Source organism: Pseudorasbora parva, chromosome 15, assembly GCF_024679245.1.
Source record: "Pseudorasbora parva isolate DD20220531a chromosome 15, ASM2467924v1, whole genome shotgun sequence".
Lineage (NCBI taxonomy): Eukaryota > Metazoa > Chordata > Actinopteri > Cypriniformes > Gobionidae > Pseudorasbora > Pseudorasbora parva.
In genome coordinates, this window is record NC_090186.1 from 20,545,113 (window position 1) to 20,564,747 (window position 19,635).

Genomic DNA, 19,635 nt, shown 5'->3' on the forward strand with positions numbered 1-19,635 from the left:
CAGGATCAAAAACATTTCCTTGAGGGACAGAAGACACATCACAGCATCAGATGTTCTTCAGAGGCACAGCTGAGCACATCACAGCTATGACAAATGTCCAATAAATATTTTATTTACCACCAGATGCCAAGATCAACAAGGGCAAATAGATTCTTCTCCATTCGGTTTACATGAAACAAGGGCATGACTCCAACACCGAACATTTGGTAAGGGCACATAGCCATTTCACACTTTTGATTTTAGTTTATTTGACAGATATTTTGCCAAAGCAATGGCGCAAAACAACGTAACAGAACTGTTATGCAATTATGATATGTTTTAAAATCAGTTCATTATGAAACTGTGGCAGCACAGATTAAACTATGGCAGGTTTCTACAGTCTAGGTAATACATGGGAAACACTGCATACAATCCAAACTGATACATTTGGTTTAATTCCTTTTTAGATGACAGTGGTGACTTTTTTATGCAAGTAGTAACATAACTGTAGTAACCACTCGAGTAAAAATGCGTGTATAGTGCAGTTTTCCAATTTAACACAACATTTTTATTACACATTGATCATCATCATAACATAGTGAGTATATGTTATTGAAGATTTCACATGAATTTCAGTATGGGATGTGATTGATAATCAAAAAAACGGTTGATGAATCAACCTTCTGACATGTTGGTCCATCACTAGTTATAACGCACCACATGAGGTGTGACAAACCAGACATTGTCTTCCGTTGAACATGGTAATTAAGAAACCTATAAAACTAAATTACCTGCTTATCCACTATGTTTACATGTAACTCACGTGCAGACTTGCCTTCCACTTTTAATTCTCTTAAAGGGATAGTTCGCCCAAAAATGAAAATGTGATGTTTATGTGCTAACCCCCAGTGCATCCAACAAGAACACACATGAAGATTTTTAACTTCAACCTGCCAGTCTTGATTGCACAAGTTTGACCTTACCAGACTGAAGTAATGACGGATGGGAACACTAGATGAAATTCGTCTTGGATATGAGGTAAAAAAACCAAAAAACAAACAAAAACAAAACATAAATACTGTTCGGTTTCTCACAGAAACCGATCGGTTTGTGTCTTAAGACATCAATGTGTCGTCACGAGCCGCAGGGTTTTTGTGCACAAGCATGTTTTTTTTACTCTCATAGAGTTATTACCTATTCACATGTATTATGACTGACAGACTGCAATAGTTGGAGTTAAAAATCTTCATTTGTGTTCTACTGAAGAAACAAAGACACCTACATGTTGGATGCACTGGGGGTAAGCAGATAAACATCACATTTTCATTTTTGTTTGAACTATCCTGTTAAGTGCAGACAAACAGACACAGGGCAGACTGGAGTATTTAAGCTGTTTGTTTGCTGCTGGGTGGCTGCGGTACAATTCTAGCGGATTCCACACAGTTTTAACGAATGCTGACACCACAAGCCTCAGAATTTCAATGCATCCTCCAAACCGGGTAAAGGGTGTGATCTCAACACTGGCAAGCGGAACCCTTATGTAACCCAAGACACCAATGTGTTTATCTAGGAAGACATGAACTTCAATTATCTGTGTTGTTTCTGGGAAAGTACAAATTTTTCCTCCTCTACCATGGACCACTAACATTGCAGAGATCGCTGGAAAAAAAGCATAAAAATAAAGTGTTTTACAATGTGGACGCAATGTAGCAAATCAAAAAGACCCACAGACTCCAAATGAGCCGTGAATTAGGATCTCAGAGTTCAGGGTGACAGCGGTCATGAGATATTTACTGGAAGTTCTGCGATTGTATTGGTAGATTAGCAGTTTGTGTCAATAGCTGCGTTTACATCATAGAGGGTAAAAAAATATGGATGACAGTGTCCATGACATCACACATAGGTTTTTGGAGAGCAGTTTTGAAGCACAAAGTCAGCCGTTTCCATCTTGGCAGTGCGTCACTCCCGGATAACTGAAAATAGGCAAAGAGGCAGGACATGGCTAGAGTTGAGGTGACGTGATGACTTACAGACAGCAGAGAAGCAACAATCCACCTGTCACTCAAAGTGGCGACACCCTTAAAGGGGTGATGAATTGAGAAATCAACTTTCCCTTGAGCTTTTGATACATAAAAGGTCATGGTAATATAAGATTATCCTGTAAGTTTCAGAGCTGAAAATGTCCTTGTTGCGCCCGTTTCCAACATACTCCGCCTGCAGTGCGTGTGCGGTGCGTATTTTTTTCAGTACCCATGTTAACGGATGACAGCTTTCACACTGCACGCGGATGCTGTCCGTCAGTCCGTTCCATGTGCGTTGCGTCTGCAGCAGTGCACGGATCGTTTTCGTTCCGAATCTATTTTTTGCTGCGCTGCTTTATTAAAGTGATAGAACATTGTTTGCATTAAAATAAACATGTAATGACGCGAAAATTTTAGTAATGTCACCACAGATGCATATAATTTAAAATATACTGGTTTCAAAGTCTACACATGGCTTTTTTTCTCAAGTAAAGCAACAAAACAACACTTTACCTGGCATTTAGGCAAAAAAATGTGCCATAATGGATAGCACTCGTACTTTCTTGGAGGGGAAAAGCAAAGTTCTTTTTGACCTGCAGGATTTCTTTTAAAAGGGTTTAAAACAAAAGAAAAGACGAGAGTCGGCTGTTTTTAAATAGCCTATAGTAAGTTTCTATAAGCACTATAGTATATAGTATATAGTAAGCACGGTTTAAAAAAAAAAAAATCTGTCCACATGAGAACGCAAAACTACGATTGGCTGCCTGATTTCCACATGGGTCCCATCCACGGCACTGCTGCACATATGCACTGACTGAGGGATGCCATGGGCTCAAGTGAAGTTCCTTTACTTTGGACTCAGTGACAGGTTACTGTATATACACAGGTGCAGGGCCGAAGTGGACTGTAATAGCTTCACACGCTTGCTTTACTATTTTGTATTATTGCATTCTGGCGCCTTTGTTCTGCAATACAATGAGATAACTGAACATGTATCTGTAGGCTATAGCTACATGTGATAAACGCTGTTAGTAGAGTCCATGCACCGCATAGACTCGACTCACGTAAATCAAAGGGAGATAACGTGGAAAATCTGACATCAAACAAAGGAGAGAACGGCGCGCATTTCGACTTAACAAGCCGAAATCTCCGGTTTCACCATCTACACGACAACGCTGTAACTGGAGATTCTAAAAATCTTCACCCTGGCCGGAGTTTTCAAAAAAGTCCGGTTTCAGTAACCGGATACAGCGTTTGCGTGTGGACGAACAGCCAAACCGCGTAGAAAAAGTTTTGGTTTTGAAAATACCCGTGTTCGTGTGGACAGGGCCATAGCAGTTTCTGATTTAACATAAAGCCCAACTACTCTGATTTGATTGGTTTTCTCAAATATTTTGACACTGACAAGCAAAGACACACTAATGAGGCTCAGATTTACGCACACACCTCTGCTTTTGACTTGCGCTCTGCACAGCGCTGCAGCGGATTGAAGAACTCAACACACTCAACTCGACATACTAAAAGAGGCGAAGCCAAAGCCTCCCGCAAGTTTCATGTTTTAAAGGTTAATCACATATTTTTAGGGGGGCTGAGGCATACGTTTAGGGCAGAAGCCTCCCTAAAAAGGGCCTATAGCGCCACACCCATGGCTTCAAGAAAAAATGGGGGAGGTTGCCACTTGGTTTACATGGTCCATGTAAACATGGACCCTAATTAACCATTTGAAATCTGACTAAAAAAGTGAGTAATTCTTATTCCGCTCATCGTCTGTCAAAAAGCTACAGGACAATATCTTCCCAGCAGCCCTTGGCTTCGGATTCTTGTCCTCAGATGCCTTGTTTTAGGTGTGGAAAGGGCCATTTTTACTGCTTGATTATTTTAAGCTTCACGGCACAAAGCTTTATGTGCTCCTCATCTCCTAATCAGGACCAGAAATAGATAAATATTAAGTCTACTGTTCAAAACTAAGAAAAGATGCAATGGCAAAACCATGGTTAGTTTGAGGCAACAGCGGGATTACATCAGATTTTAAGCTTGTCACATATAAACGCACACATCAACCTGACTATATAATGCTGATAAATGCTCAAATAAATGCTGATCTGTTCCTTGCAAAAACAATTATGGAAATAATTCTTCTTTTGTGTTTCATGTAAAAATAAAAATATAAAAAAATTAAAACAGCATATTTTTACAGCACATTTTAAAAGACGTGTATATTTCATTAACATTAAAAAAACAAACAAATGTTACATTAGGTCAGATGGCATTTTTGTTCTGTCCTGTTAAAAAACCCCACATGATCATCATGTGAATAATTGTGATCATATCCACCTCACACACGTGTGAATAAAAAAATCATATATGCAATTATATCTTCTTTCCAAAAACCAACATGGCAAATTTAAAATCCAAAATAATTAATTTGATGGGAATTGATTGACATCATCCAGTTTCGGACAAGGTTTCTTTAGTCCTTTCGAGTCTCTGCTTAGACTGAGAACAAGACTTTTTCCCTTATTTTAGCCTATACAGATGCCTATAACAAGAAACATGAGAACAAAAAAGAGAAAAAATACTTAATTGACTTCTCAACGGCTCCCAGGGATTTGACTTGAAGGTGTAAGAATAACATGTGTCAGCATGTCCAAATATGTCCTTTAAATTCTTGTTTATAAATACATTTCAGAACATTTTGGTGTCTACTGTAGGTTTATATAACAGTTATAAGTAAATATTTTTGTGCAACAATCTTGAAGTATGGTGCTTGCAGTGGACTGTTGCACACAAAAATTAACAAGGCAACAGGGGGATTATTAAAGTTCTACTACTGTTCTCACACCACTTGACAAAAAAACATTACATATCCCTGAATAGTAAAAGTAGACAGAAGTACATGTGAATAATTCACATTCTCTAGAGGAACATTACTTCTGAGAGTAGTACTCAATATTTCGTAATATGTTTAATTGAGACAATCTGAAGGTTTTTTTAAGAAGACTAGCAGCTCATAAACTGGGAAGGTGTCCAATGAACAAGCGTGTACTATACTCACACTTCTAAATAACTAATCACAGCAAGTGCCAAACAAATGATGTCAGTCCTTTTTCTTTTTTTAGAACAATTTGAAACAATCTTCACTTCTGAGCCATTTCTGGAAATTCTTTTAGCCAACTGGTATCAAAATGATTTTTTGTGGATGTTTAAAGGTCCCGTTCTTCGCGTGTTTTCGAAGCTTTGATTATGTTTACATTGTGCAATATAACATGAGTTCATGTTTCGCGTGTGAAAAATACTGTTTTTTCACACATTTTACTTATCTGTACAGCGCTGTTTCCTCTGTCCTAAAAACGGCCTGATGATTTCCTTGTTCTATGAAGTCCCTCCTTCAGAAACACGTAACGAGTTCTGATTGGGCCAGCGCTTTCCATGCTGTGATTGGACAGCAGCTTAGCGCACTTTGCCTGGAAAGGTCTCGCCTCTTACCATAACGGGGAGATGCAAGCACTAAATGTGCGCTCTTCTCCACGTGAGAGAGCAACAAGACCACGCCCCCTATTTTGTGGGCGGAGGGTTAGTCAACAAACGGTTCTAGAGACGTCATTAGAGAAGGAAGTGCAGGGGTGTAGTCCAAACCGGCCTTTCGCTGTAGGCTTTGAAAGGGAACTTCTGTTAAATAAAATATCTCGCTTGGCATTGAACTTTGAGCATTATAATTTTACAGGTATTATTTATGCTCCAACAGCAACATTTCACACTAACTAAAGTTTGAAAGATGAAATCGCGAAGAACGGGACCTTTAAATTCAGTTTCTCTCAAGTTCACACAGGTGTTCTAACCACAAGTATTGTCCATCCCATTAAATATGGACATGTTCCATTGGGGTTTTTTCACAATAATTGAATGATTAAAATGTACACACTACCTTTCAAATGTTTAGCATTGGTTACTGGCCATATCTTAGAATGACAATAAAAAGGGAAGCTTAACATACCACATAAAGTGTAAACAACCAAACTTTTTGAAACTATGAAAACTCTACATTTAAGAAATTAGCCATTACATCTATGTTTTAATCATGTGCAGACTAGCCTTCCACTCAAAATTTACTGCAGGTCCCTTTTGGACTTCTGTTGATTGTTTTGCTTGTCTATGTCAATTCAGTTTAATTTTGTGGATATATCTGAATTATAAATAATAGGCCTATTCTCAAAGAGCTAAAAGCCATAAACTATTGTCTTCAATAACGCATTATAAATCTATGAACTTAGCTTGGGCATTTATAAAGGAGCCTATGTTTATGCTTTATGGTCAGGTTTCTTTTCCACATATTATGCAACTGACCCTGGAAAAACATTACTTCAACATGCTAATGAACCACAAGCATGTCAACATCCCTCCCCAAGCCATGTCTTTCCATGAAGGCCGAAGATCTATCGGAACATAAAAGTGTATGTGCATGCAGTAGCATGACTTTTGTTTCTGCAGTCTCCATTTCTCTGGGGCCTTTTGAAATATTTGAGGTGTGAATTTTAAAAGCATGGCTTATCACTACCCAGATCCAGCACCCACAGGTTCTTAGAGTTAATACAAAAAGGTCAAATTAAGTATCTTAGTACTTAATTGTCTTAGTACCTACCCCTGAGCCGTTGTCCTTTTTAATCTCTGACCACCAAGCGTTAACTGGTCCCATTGGACAGCTATGAGACACACTGGTGGAGCCAGAGATGAAACCGCAATGCGGAGACCTCAGGCAAGCTCTGACTTCATCTGATGGAAAAGGCTTCAGTGCAGTTTTTGCAAAGCCCTGACTGACACATCTGTGGTGAAGAAAAAACTGAGCTCAACCAGTGGTGATATCTTCCACTGATTTCACGAGATTCCAAATTAGTGTGGGTTATGTAACACCCTCATTACTAGAATTTACAACAGCAGGGACAATGTCCCTGGCATAAGGACATTTTCTGTGAACAGACAAATCTGTTGAGAGTGTTCTTATATATCCATTTCAGGCTTGTTTCTAGCAAGAAACGTACTTTTGTTTAAGAGGCAACGGTTGTTCTATTCATTGTTCAAGATTGTTAATAAACGAGTGTCTGAAACAAGCCTTGACCTCCTTTGAAGTTAAAAAATAGCAAAGTGACAATACCATGGTAGACGATAGTGCACACTCCAAAAACACAAAAAATGGTATCCTAGCAACAAGAGACTTAACAGTCTTGCTTGCACTGCAAAATTGACGGATTCTGAGACTTAATCTTGAGCTCGCCACAAAAAGCACCCCAACCCCCTTGAAGAGAAACTTTCATCTTTTACCCCCTTGTGAATCCCTCTACTCATAAGAAAACATTTCCTTCACTCTTACTTGAATTTTGAGTACAAAACCATTTGTGATGGAGGAGGTTAGATTGCTGATATAAAATTATGAGCTAAATGAGGGGTATGTCCTTAACTGACACAGAAAAGTTTCACTTCATTCCACAAATGCATCTAGAGCTTTATTGCTAATTGTTCAACTTCAAACAGGCACTGCTAACCGCATTGAGAACAAGGGAACAAAGGTTGTCAGGACTGGGATTGAGAACCACTGCTATAAGTAAATCCTGGTCAGAATTATTGGCACCCTTGTTAAATATGAACAAAAGACTGTGAAAATAAATCTGCATTGTTAATACTTTTGACATATGCTCATAGACACATATACTCTTCCAGGTACATTCGTTTCCTGTTGATTGGAACTTCTTAATTACTGGTGGAATTGAGAATGTTTTAATGTTTTTTTTTCTAACCGACACTTTTCTATTTTGTAAAGCTCCACCCTTTTTTGCTGCATATCATAATTATTTTCTGATGGACAAATAAGGAACTTTGGCCTTTGCAAGTCCTCATATTTATACTCCTGTGAAATATATGACTGTATGGCTGATTAATGTCATGTTCATAGTAACCCTGGTGTGCTAAAAAAAACTGAATATGAGGGGAAATATAGAGGAGCAAGAGGAGCCAATAAGCGTGGTCAAATTGTATTTGAGAAAAACATTTAATTCATAATGTGAAATAATTATTCCATGAAAGGTTAATTATTTTTTACATTTTCACAGGTTTTGATCATATCTAATAAGGGTAATATTTACCATGACTTTATGACACTTTATTCTAATAACCAGAACCTTAACCTAAAAGTCCAATACTCTAATGAACATCATGTTCACAAAGTGAAACAAAATGGGAGGCAGCTTTAAAGGTGTCATGAACTGGCTTTTTAATTTTTTTTATACTGTTGTCTAAGGTCAACTAATGACGTTCATGTGGCTTTTACATTCAAAAACATCATAACTAATAAGTAATAGGCTATTTTCTACACTGGTTTTGAGGCTGTCTTCTGAACGCTGGGTTTTGATGGGCGTGATGCACTGGAGACTTGGAAGTAAACGGCCACAGCTAGGATTAGATAAGATTTGGATATTTAATCAGCTACAGCGCCGCTGTCATATCTATGCCCCAGTGTCAGTTCACATGAGGGAGAGATTTTTTTGAAAGTGGAAACTGCAAAGATTCTCTCGACCACAGGGCTCGTAAACGCCTTTATCAAGCAAACATAATGATGTATTTCTCATCCACCCGTGCTTGATTGGAATATTATTTCAGTATTACATGGCCTGCAGGATTGGTCGATATAAGCGCGAAACCACGCGCGCACACACATACACGTGCACAACCAGATTTCTTTGACTAAAAAGGTATTCAGCTCTGAAACTTACAGGATAATCTTATATTACCATGACCTTTTAAATATCAAAAGCTCAGAGGAAAGTTGATTTCTCAATTCATCACCCCTTTAATAGAGTGTTAAAAATGTAAATGTCTCCCAGTTTGACCTCTATCATCAAAACTAAATAAACAAACATAACTAGGGATGAGTCTGGTCGGTTCACTTCATGTGGACTGCAGATAACTTGTGGATAGAACCTTTTTGCAAACTGGATAGAATCAAATCCTCTCGTTAATAGTTGACAATAAACAACCTCACCTAATCTGATGGATATTCCCTGCAAGACAAAAGAGGATGGATTCATTCACTAGCTCTTTATTGACTGGTTTATAAAGGTATGTCTGTCTCACTGCTCTGTCTCATAGCTTTAATGCATACAGATCACTTCAGTCTCTAGAGAAAATAGCTCACCTAAAGTGTATGTAAACAGAGTAAACTAGCTTAAGGGCATAATCATTTAGATATGCTGTCCTTTCATGAATCCTCCACTTTGTAAAATCCCTTGGCTTTTAGCTTAGTTATTTAGACTGCTGGAGACTGAATACAGTGAACACCAGAGCAAAAGAACCATAAAAAGGAAAAACAGTGGTCAAAAAAATTTGATGACAAGCTATTCAGAGATTTTCCAAACTACTAACAGTGGCTTGGGCTGTTTATAAGCTTAATCAATGAGGTAAGACAATTTTAGGGATGAAAACCTAAAAAATGCTTGGCATCATGGCCAGTTTGTCACCACAAGGTTGGCATTAATTTGCAATAATTTAGTAGTTGAGCAAATTCTGCTGAAAGCTCTGCAAATTTCCAAAGTATTCAAAAGTCCATCATCCCATGATTTAGTAAAATAAAACCACAGTTGTACCAGTGAGGTCACATAACCCTCCAATCCTGTCCTAATATGAGAACTGAGACACCAACAGGTGTTGCTCCAATGGTGTGAAAGAAAAGATGTAACACCACTCCCAGGACTAAAGGTTTACAGGACAGGCATTTATCCCCAGCTCAGCAAGTTTCCATTTTGCCTGCGGACATGTATAGACCATTCATGCTTACTGAGGACCATTCAACAGCTTTTGAAGACCTCAGCTTTGTCTTCTTTTTTTTTTTAGACAAAAGCAATGGACAGATGGCCCACTTCTTTCTAGTCAGAAAACATAAGCTCAGAACATAGAGAGGCAGAGCCTGAATTCTTCCAAAGTCAAGAAGAAATAGACTCGACTATAAAGACGATCATGTTTTGGGAATTTTGGTAAAGAGAACCAAAGCAGACATGATCATTTGTGAAATTTGAAATGGTAGGAAAATTGATTAAATGCAATGCTTTTGTGTTCTTTTGCAAAAGTATTGCATTTCCCAGAGAAACGTTGCTTTGCCAGACAAAACATTTGCATTCTGTCGCAAAATGATTGCATTCCCCGAAGAAACCTTGAGTTCACTCATAAAAGCGCTTATCTTGTCTTACCTCATTATTTCTAGAGATGCATCAATACTACGTCTCTGCTAATACCAATAATAATATTATAATGATATCTGCTAATACTGATACCGATAGTTTGATTTCCTCAAAGAATAAAAAGCTCTCCCAACTAATGCTGTAGTTTATACAGGTAACCCTCTCATTTTATACATTACTATAATATTAGAGTTAAAAATTAACAACACAGACCAAACTATTTTTTTTAAAGATTTAATAGTTACACTCAAATAACAACTGAAATGTTTGTATTAGTGATGCACCGAAATGAAAATTCTGGGCCGAAACCGAAACCGAAAATTTAGGATGCACTTGGCCGAAAACCGAAACTGAAGCCGAAAATGGCTTCTTTGGATCTGAAATTATAAAAAAAAAAAATAAATAAATAAAAAAAAATCACAAACTAATAGAATAATCATCAAACTTTTATTAACACTTACAGTTACATAACAAAACCTTAAATATCTTTTAACAATAAATAAATAAAATTGTTCTTCAAGTTCTTCCATTGGATAAAATAGTTTCACAATTGTGGGGGAAAACTATCCACAATTGTTTGTATGCAACTCGGTTGCACACAAGGTAGTTTTCATAATCTTCATGACAAATTTATTCAAGCATACATATGTAATTAACAGAAAAAAAAATCTTCTCTATTGTAAACAATGAACATTGGATAACTTTCGTGAGGTAAATGCAACATTAAGTTACACATTGTTCACAAGTTGACATGTTCCTGCTGTTGGAACAGATTGAGCAATTACATGACACAACACATTTCAGTAAGTTGTACTATATCTTTCAGCATACCTTCTGATGTTAATGCACATATTTTTCGTGCTGTAACTTTTATCAAACACCCTTTATTGTTTGAATTTTCTGATAAAATAGACAGAATTTGAAAGCTGAGACTGTATCTAATATTCATATTTCCCCTCTGAGCTAATTTGTTACACAAGTAACAAAGCTCTTTGTGATTACTGAATGGGAGGAGCGCTACAAATCATGTTTGGTGTTGGAGAAAACTATAAACCTGGATGGAACTAGAAATGATTCATAGGCGCAAATAGAGCCTGCTTTAACGGCACAATTTTACCTGTTAATGTGCTATTGTCTCATTAACAAGAAGAGTTTTTATTCACACACAGTAGGAGTTGACAAGGAGTTTCTCTGCCCTCTTTTGATTGACAGGCTATAATCAGCCCTGATCATCGGCTGATGGCCGATAGTGAAAATAATTGTGTTTATCGGCCGATACTGATCATTGCTGATACATCTGTACTAAAAGAATTTAAAGAATGTCCCTTTAGGTGCTTCATATTTAAGTTTAACACAGCATGGGAGAAATGGGAGGAATAAATGAAGTTGAAAGCAGGTCATTTGGTTTACAGATTTCATGAAGCCCAAAAAGAACACTTAATGAGGATGAATGAAGACAAAAATCTGTCAACAAAATAATAATACAGATGTTAATAAATAAGGTCCAGCAACTGCATGCCATAAATTGGACAAACTCATCAGAATAACATCTGGGACACTGGGACAAAATGTCAAAGGTGAAAGACAGAGACACACTCTGTGAATTTGTTTAGAGAATACCCTATGCTCCTGGCAGATTGCAGAAACAGCTGACGCTCACAGGAAGAGCTCTGTCCAAATTGGCCTCTGATGACATTGGGGACACTTTGGTTGACAACTTTTGCTTGACACAAAATTAAGGTCAGTGTTTGCGTCAACAGAATCATATTGCTGAATGTCTACTTTAGAGCAGCTAGTGCCTTGCCAATGTGCCACCTGGTCGCTTCATTAACAACCTCATTACACTGCATTTCAATAGGCAGCAATAAATAAACAGACAATCAATGCATTCCCACCTGGACAAAGCCTAGATTAATGCTACAAGTCCATGAAATTACTCAACAAGCTCTAGTTATAAACACTGTCTGTGGAGGAGATTAAAAAAAAAAAAAAAAAAAAAAACTATTAGAGCTGTGCAGAACTTAATCGACAAGTACCAAAACGGCAGTTGATTAACTGGTCTTGCACTGAATAAGAATAATAAGGATGAATTTAGGTTCAACTGGCCTATGATCAGACACATTTATTAAGGGACAGTAGCTTAGGACACGTTCTTGTGTTAAAAAAACAAGTAGGCAACAGAATGGAACAAAACACAAGGGTCTCAAGATGAGTTTTGAAAAAGTTGGAACTTTTTTGACATCTTCAAGATACTCAACGCTATCTCTCGAGTCTCGACCAATTCCAATTTTACTAAGTTTACAAGGTTACAAGGACTTCAATCATACAAATTTGTACGATTTGTCTAAACCCCAGTGTCGGGTAGGTTTAGGGATGGGTTTAGGGGTAGGTGATTTGTACGAATTCCTAAGAATTGGGCAACTAGTAAAATATGTACGATTTAACAAAAATCATACAAATTCATACAAGTGTGGTCATATAAATTAGCCACCTCATAAAATGCATATGAAGTGCCATGAGATCAGGTTGGGATACTCCACACAAACATACACATTCTTTAATCATTTATTCACTTTATGCCATCCCTTCTTAACGTAAAAAAAAAAAAGATTTTTAGAAAAACAGTCCATCTCTGAGTTCACATAAGACCTTATAGGTTCCCCAAAGTTGATGCTTCAAAAACCACACAAAGTAAATATGACAGGAATCCATATAACCCCAGTTGATGAATCAAGGAGTATCCCTTAAAAAACACAAAGTAAATGGCACAAAATGCTCCAAATACAGCACAATTTTTGATGTATGCTTTACAATAGCTGTGGTTCATCTACCCAGAGACACCATTACTATTGTCTACCAATTAAAGTAGAGCATCCTGTCCATGCTACCACTATGTAAACCCACAAATAAAACCTGAAAACTCAATGCTCAGTGTTGCCCACTCAAAGACAGCTGTCCAGCTCAAGAGTTTCACACAGAACATATACAGACATTTTACTTAACCATTTACTAAGAGAGTAGTCCGAAGGTTAAACTATACACTGTAGAAGTAGGAATTCTCTATCTCAATTCTTGACATATTATGGGGCGTACACTGTATGAGTGTCACTTACGTCTCTTCATATAGGTTGTTAAGAAAGGACTTACTAAGGAATGTGGGAATTCATGACAGGCAGCCTTTCTGTCTGACTAAAGCCAGCTGAAAGAGCCGGCTTGCGCCATCTTATGCCTGCACTCCCGGGCCAAACGACCAAGAAAGTCCTTCCACTAATGCAGAGCCACAAACAAAATCAAAAACAATCTCTTGCTTCATTGGTTTTCCCTTTAATTCTGCCACAGATTCATTAATGTCCTCCATGCTCTGACAGCACAGATAGGAAGTTGTGTTTAAGAATACCATGTAGTGATTCATCAGGCCTGTGAATACTGGAAAAGCTAGTTTTAAAAGAGCAACACTTCTGATGCTGGTCAGCTAAATGGCACACCCTTTAAACTTGTAGAATATATTTAAGAAAAGAAACAAGCCTAAAAAAAAGTCTGCCAAGTTATAGGGCAATGGAATATATATATATATATATATATATATTATACTTTAGAATGTCCAACCCTGCTCCTAGAGGTCCACCTTCCTGCAGGGTTTAGCTTGAACACACCTGTCTGGAAAACACCTTTTTATGGACTTCAAAACAGAAACAGCCATTCACAGCCGTTATAATTTCATACACCTAGGATGACTTGAGGGTTAGAAAATCAAGGGCTAATTTTTATCTTTTGGGGTGAACTATCTCTTTAAAGCTACATTTTGCAAAAATTAGGCCCTCCAGGAACCCTGTACAAAAGAAACAAAAAAGAAAAAGAAAAGAAAGATGCAAATACTCTGGTCACCATTTGATTGAAGTTTACAGACTGAAATTTCGTGAATGTTGTACAGCGTCACCACACTAATATGCAATCTGCGAGCTTAGCAAATGATAAGTTGTGAAGAACTGGCTGAGCTAGTTTCACAGGTTCACTTAAACCCTCATTGGGTCACTGCCCTCATTCTTAAACTGGCTTCAGTGATTTGACTGCCCGCTGACATAAGACGAAACATCCCTCATGAGCTATCACAAGGCAACAAGCAACATGAGTAAAAAAAGATTGTACAGGCTTAACAAGCTCAGCCAAAGGCAAATTTCAAATCAAACATGTTAACAATGTTTTAGAAGAATACAGTCAAAGTTATATTGTCTTCCAAGTTGTATAATGGGAGTGAATGGTACCATTTTTTATGCTAAACAAGTGTATCTGTCCATCATAAAAGTAATCCATATGGCACCAGAGAGTTAATAAAGGCCTTCTGAGGTCAGAGATCACTCTTTCACCTGAACTAGACTCACGTACGGCCTTTACTGGAAGCCAGCAATTATAGTTCATAAAGTTATAAATATGGATATTTTTCTTACAAAAACGCATTGCTTCAATTCAGCAGGCTTTTATTTTATAACTCCCTAGAGCTGGATGAATTACTTTTATGATGGATTGATGTGCTTTTTGGGCTTAAAAAAATAGGGTACCATTCACTCCCATTATAACGCTTGGAAGAGCCAGGATATTTCTTTTAATATAACTCCAATTGTGTTTGGCTAAAATTTTAAGATTATAAGAGAGTTATGTGTTTTGAACATCACAGAAGTCAATGTTACCATCCTTTAGTTTTGAATGTAGGAGAAAACTAGTTAATGTCAAAACTTGTTGCGCCATTTTCCACTTCCAGGTTTAAATTAGTCTTTGTGCCAGCGTCACAGGATGTGACGTTTAGTTGTATTTATTAGTGTTGTAGTAAAGACCATCTAAACCGAGACAAAGTTGAGACCAAGACCTGCATGTGCCGAGACCAAGACAAGACCAAGACTTTTTTAGGGGGTTGAGACAAAGGCGAGACCAAGTCAAGGCCAGGACAAGACCAGCAGTCCTTAAATTAATCTAAAAGATCCATTGAAATGTCTGAGAAATGTCTTATATTTAATGAAAAACTGAATAGTTACACACTATAGCTCTGTTACCAATCAAATCACTGACAATAAAATTCATGGCACAGAAGTTGCATCTGAATTGGTACAATTACACCTACATAAATAATATTCAGATTAATTTCAACATTAAAACATGAACCTTATTTAGCAGTCACAGAATCATTTATTCAATCGATTTTTGTTTAAAGCAGCTGATTCATTTAATGATGAAATGTTATTTAATATTAACTTCTTGTTTATTGAATGTTTGCATAAATCAAAATTATTTGAAATCATGCCTTTGTGATATTGTTTAATTATCTTCTATTTTATATAAAAAACAAAATCTCAGAATTTTTGGGGTATTAATATTAATTTGGGGCATTTTTGAGACAATGCTGCATTTATTTTGAACCTGGCAGCACAGTAACAAAATAAATCACATTACAAAGAAGTTATTGATTGCATTTTAAGCAGTAAGCTCTACATCAAATTACAATAATTATGTTAAATCAGACAATGCACCAGCAAATTTGGATGTCCTTGCAGTTGTGGTCTTGAAATGAAATCTAGAGTCCAAGTTTGAGACCAAGAGAAGACATGCAGTCGAGGCCGAGACAAGACCAAGACCTTAAAATGGTCTTAAAGGTCTACTGAAATCAAAATTTAAGTTTTTTAGCTTTTAGTATGACTGTGTTAGCCTTAAAGTTATGAATAAGCTGGTATGTTCCAAAAGTATGACAACATTTGCATTTAGGAGATATAAGCATTCAAAATTTACAGTCTCCTATTTCTGTTAAGACGAATCTCAGATTTTGGTGACATCATCGCAGACTTCACTTTCTCGTCAAATCTTCTGTCCAATCAAAATGCACTCTAGAATCTAAAGCCCGCCCCCTACATCTACTTATTTCAAAGCGATATGGAGGAGATTATGATGGTGAACAGAGTTAGAGGAAACTGGCTTTACCAAACAGAGAAGGTCCGCTCTTGCGCTCTAGTCAAAGTGTATATTAACGAAACGCTATTGGCTGTTTCAAAAAAAGGGAGGAGCTGCTAACAGCTGAAGCCATTTCAGGGGAAATTACGTCAACACATTGAATAATGCGGCGCGTTTCAAGGCACTTCAGTGGGCCTTTAAGACCGGTCTCGTGACCAAGACTACAACACTAGTAATCACCTTGCAAATTATTCATCACGCGTTGATTTCCTATGACAGGCGCTTCGAACAGTGAGTGTAGATTATGGGAGAGATGCATTTATGGACTTTGTCAGAGTTTAAGTTATCTTCAATATGTCTTGAGTTTTTGACACAAGAGTAAGTCATCCATACTGTGAGTGTAACCGATCTTTATGGCACTTTAACCAATCAAACAGCTTATAAAAATGCTGCAAAATAAGGCTCAAAAGTTATCAAAGTTGCAACAGCGTGTTCATATATTTTTTGAAGCAGATCAATTTGAATGGCTGTGCTTTTATTTGTGCATTAAATTATAGCTGTCACAGAATATGTATGTATTTGTGTAATTTACAGTGAGCTTACAGAACAATGGGTGCATTTACATGCAAACCAGTAAACTGACAACGCAAGTAAACCGCGTTTACATGACTTTATTAATAAACCGAGTTATGTCCTTGTAGTGACGTCAAAAATAATAATGTCCGTATATCTGACTCTTTCAAATGTTACGTCAGTTGTGATGTTAAATAGAGCGTGCGCCGTGTCAGCGGGAGATTTACGGCTCATATTATCCCTCTTGCAGCGGTTATGCAGCGTTTTGACTGAACCTCTTCTTCTTCTGCTGCACGAGAAAAGAGAACACATCTTTACAATTTTGATCAAATGGTTCTTAAAAGAGTTTGCGTTTGTGATATATGATCTTTTTTCAAGCAAAATGCTAAGTTTGCGTTTTTGTCACCTATCGCACATGCGCACTTCAATAAGCCGACAGAAAGTAGTTTAATGCGTTTACATGCTGCGCAGAATCGGGGTAAGAGGCAAAAAAACTACCTGTTCCAACCAGTTTATGCCGTTTATGACCTTACTCCGATAAAAGAAAACGGGTTACCGCATTTATATGACCATGTTCATTGTTGTCTTATTAGGCATAATCGGCTTAAGAACGTGCATGTAAACGCCCCCATGTGTATATTGTGTAAAAGCAATTTGCTGTGTGCATTTGTGGGAAGATTTTATGCTTTTAATGAGAGCAAAATAAAACTGTCTGAATCAGAAGCCGTTGCGGTGTCTCCCTGCTCTGCAGCTGAACCACTCCCACTTTCTGTAGCCCTTTTCTAAACTGTGGTGAGAACTGACTGCTGCTTAAACAGGGGGTTTCATGGCCCTTTAACAACCACTTGCTTAACCAACACAAAATATGTGATTTTAAAGTTTAGAACCCTGCTCCTGGGGATCCACTGTTCTGGGCAAAGCTTATCTCCAACTCTAATTAAAGACAGGCGAAATCAAGATCTTCAGGATCACTTGATGAAAATACACAGGTTGGAAATAAACTTTGCAGGACAATGGGTCTCAGGAGCAGGGTTGAAGACCTCTGGCTTAGAAGCTTGGCTATACAGTGAGGTGTTTATAAATTGGCTCACATATTAAAGGACAACTTTGGTGAGAAATGACCCTAGGGGTAATTAACAGATGGTTACCGAGTAGATCGTTCTCTGGGATGTGTTTTCATGAAAATCGAATGTAAAGAGTTTTATCTCTAATAACAGTTTAGCTTATACCACTTGTCTATTTGGCAAAGGATAAGTGAAATTAAATCGCTAGTTAATGCCACTAACAAGGCTCAAAATAGCCTCACACTAACACGGTAGCATAATGAGGGTCCCTACATGCAAACCAAAGCATTGAGAACTTTGTAAGTGAACAAACAGTTTAATAAGAAGATACTTTATGAAGACAGTGCATTACGCGTTTACGGTCAGGCGCCATCTTGGAAAACAGTCTTGACTAGTCAAGCAAAGAACGCTGTGCTAAGTGATGAACTGTGACTTGGAGTCTCATATGGTCCGTTGTTTCTGGAAGAAAGCACTGAACGCAACAGAAAAAATAAATAAATAAAAATAAAAATGTCCATGTAATTAGATTTCACAAACTTAATTCCTATCGACCAGCTCACTAAGCACAGCGTTTGTCGCTCGACTAGTCGAGACTGTTTTCCAAGATGGCGCGTAATTGACTTCCAGCCAATGGAAACTGGATCTCGGGGGATGGTGGGGTGGGTAGGGACAGTGTTGAGAGACCAATCAGGCACTGTTTTACAGCTAGAGAATGCCTGTATTGGTTTATTAATAATTGAAAAACTGCCATTGAAAAAATTATAAAATAAATTGGGTTGAAATTCCAATGGGAAACCATGACTTGAAATCTCACCATGCATTTTAGAATTAAAGGGATAGTTCACCCAAAAAGGAAAATTATGTCATATATTACCCACCCTAATGTCATTCCAAACCCATAAGACCTTCGTTCATCTTCGGAACACAAATTATTATTTGAATGATATCTGAGCTCTCTGACCCCTCCATAGACATCAATTTAATAACACTTTCAAGGTTCAGAAAGGTTGTTAAACTAGTCCATGTGACTGCAGTAGTTCAACCTTAATTTTATGAAGCAACAAGAATACTTTTTGTGTGCAAAAACAAACAAAATAATTAATATTCAACAATTTCAGTCTAGCCTGTGCCAGTCTGTGCCAAGCCAACGCAGTTTCCGTTGTGAATAGTACAGCGCTCTTGAGATCTACGGCTGCCGATGTTGTTCACGTAAGCACCACAATGCATTCCCAGGAGCTGCACTGTATTTACAACGTAAACAGTGTAGGAGACTGGCACAGGCCAGAACGGAATTGTTGAATAAAGAAATTATTCTGAGGGCTCTTGGATTTCATCAAAAATATCTTCATTTGTGTTCTGAAGATGAACAAAGGTCTTACAGGTTTAGAATGACATGAGGGTGAGCAATTAATGACAGAACTTTCATTTTTGGTTGAACTAACCCTTTAAAACCTGAGCACACCATTAAAAACAAATCCAGGTTGTAGATCGGGGTGAGAGATTGATGATGATTAAATCCATTAACATGCTTTAAATGCATGACAATTATGCGGGGGCACTTGTTGGACAATGATTCACAGGATTCACAGGATCATGATTTACTTTCAAAATCTAAATTGCAATCAAAATCATTTCAAAAATGTGGCCCACAGAAACTATTGTTAGAATATGCTAGTAATGTAGCACTACTTCCTGTCTGTCTGTCTGTCTCTGTCTGTCTGTGTGTGTGTGTGTGTGTGTGTGTGTGTGTGTGTGTGTGTGTGTGTGTGTGTGTGTGTGTGTGTGTGTGTGTGTGTGTGTGTGTGTGTGTGTGTGTGTGTGTGTGTGTGTGTGTGTGTGTGT

At 37.6% G+C, this 19,635-nt stretch overlaps 1 protein-coding gene across 2 annotated transcripts in view; it reads right to left on the bottom strand.

Moving 5' to 3' along the window:
* The window catches only part of ccdc85cb (coiled-coil domain containing 85C, b), a 66,564-nt gene that overhangs the window by 40,640 nt on the left and 6,289 nt on the right, over window positions 1-19,635 (bottom strand). The window lies entirely within an intron of this gene.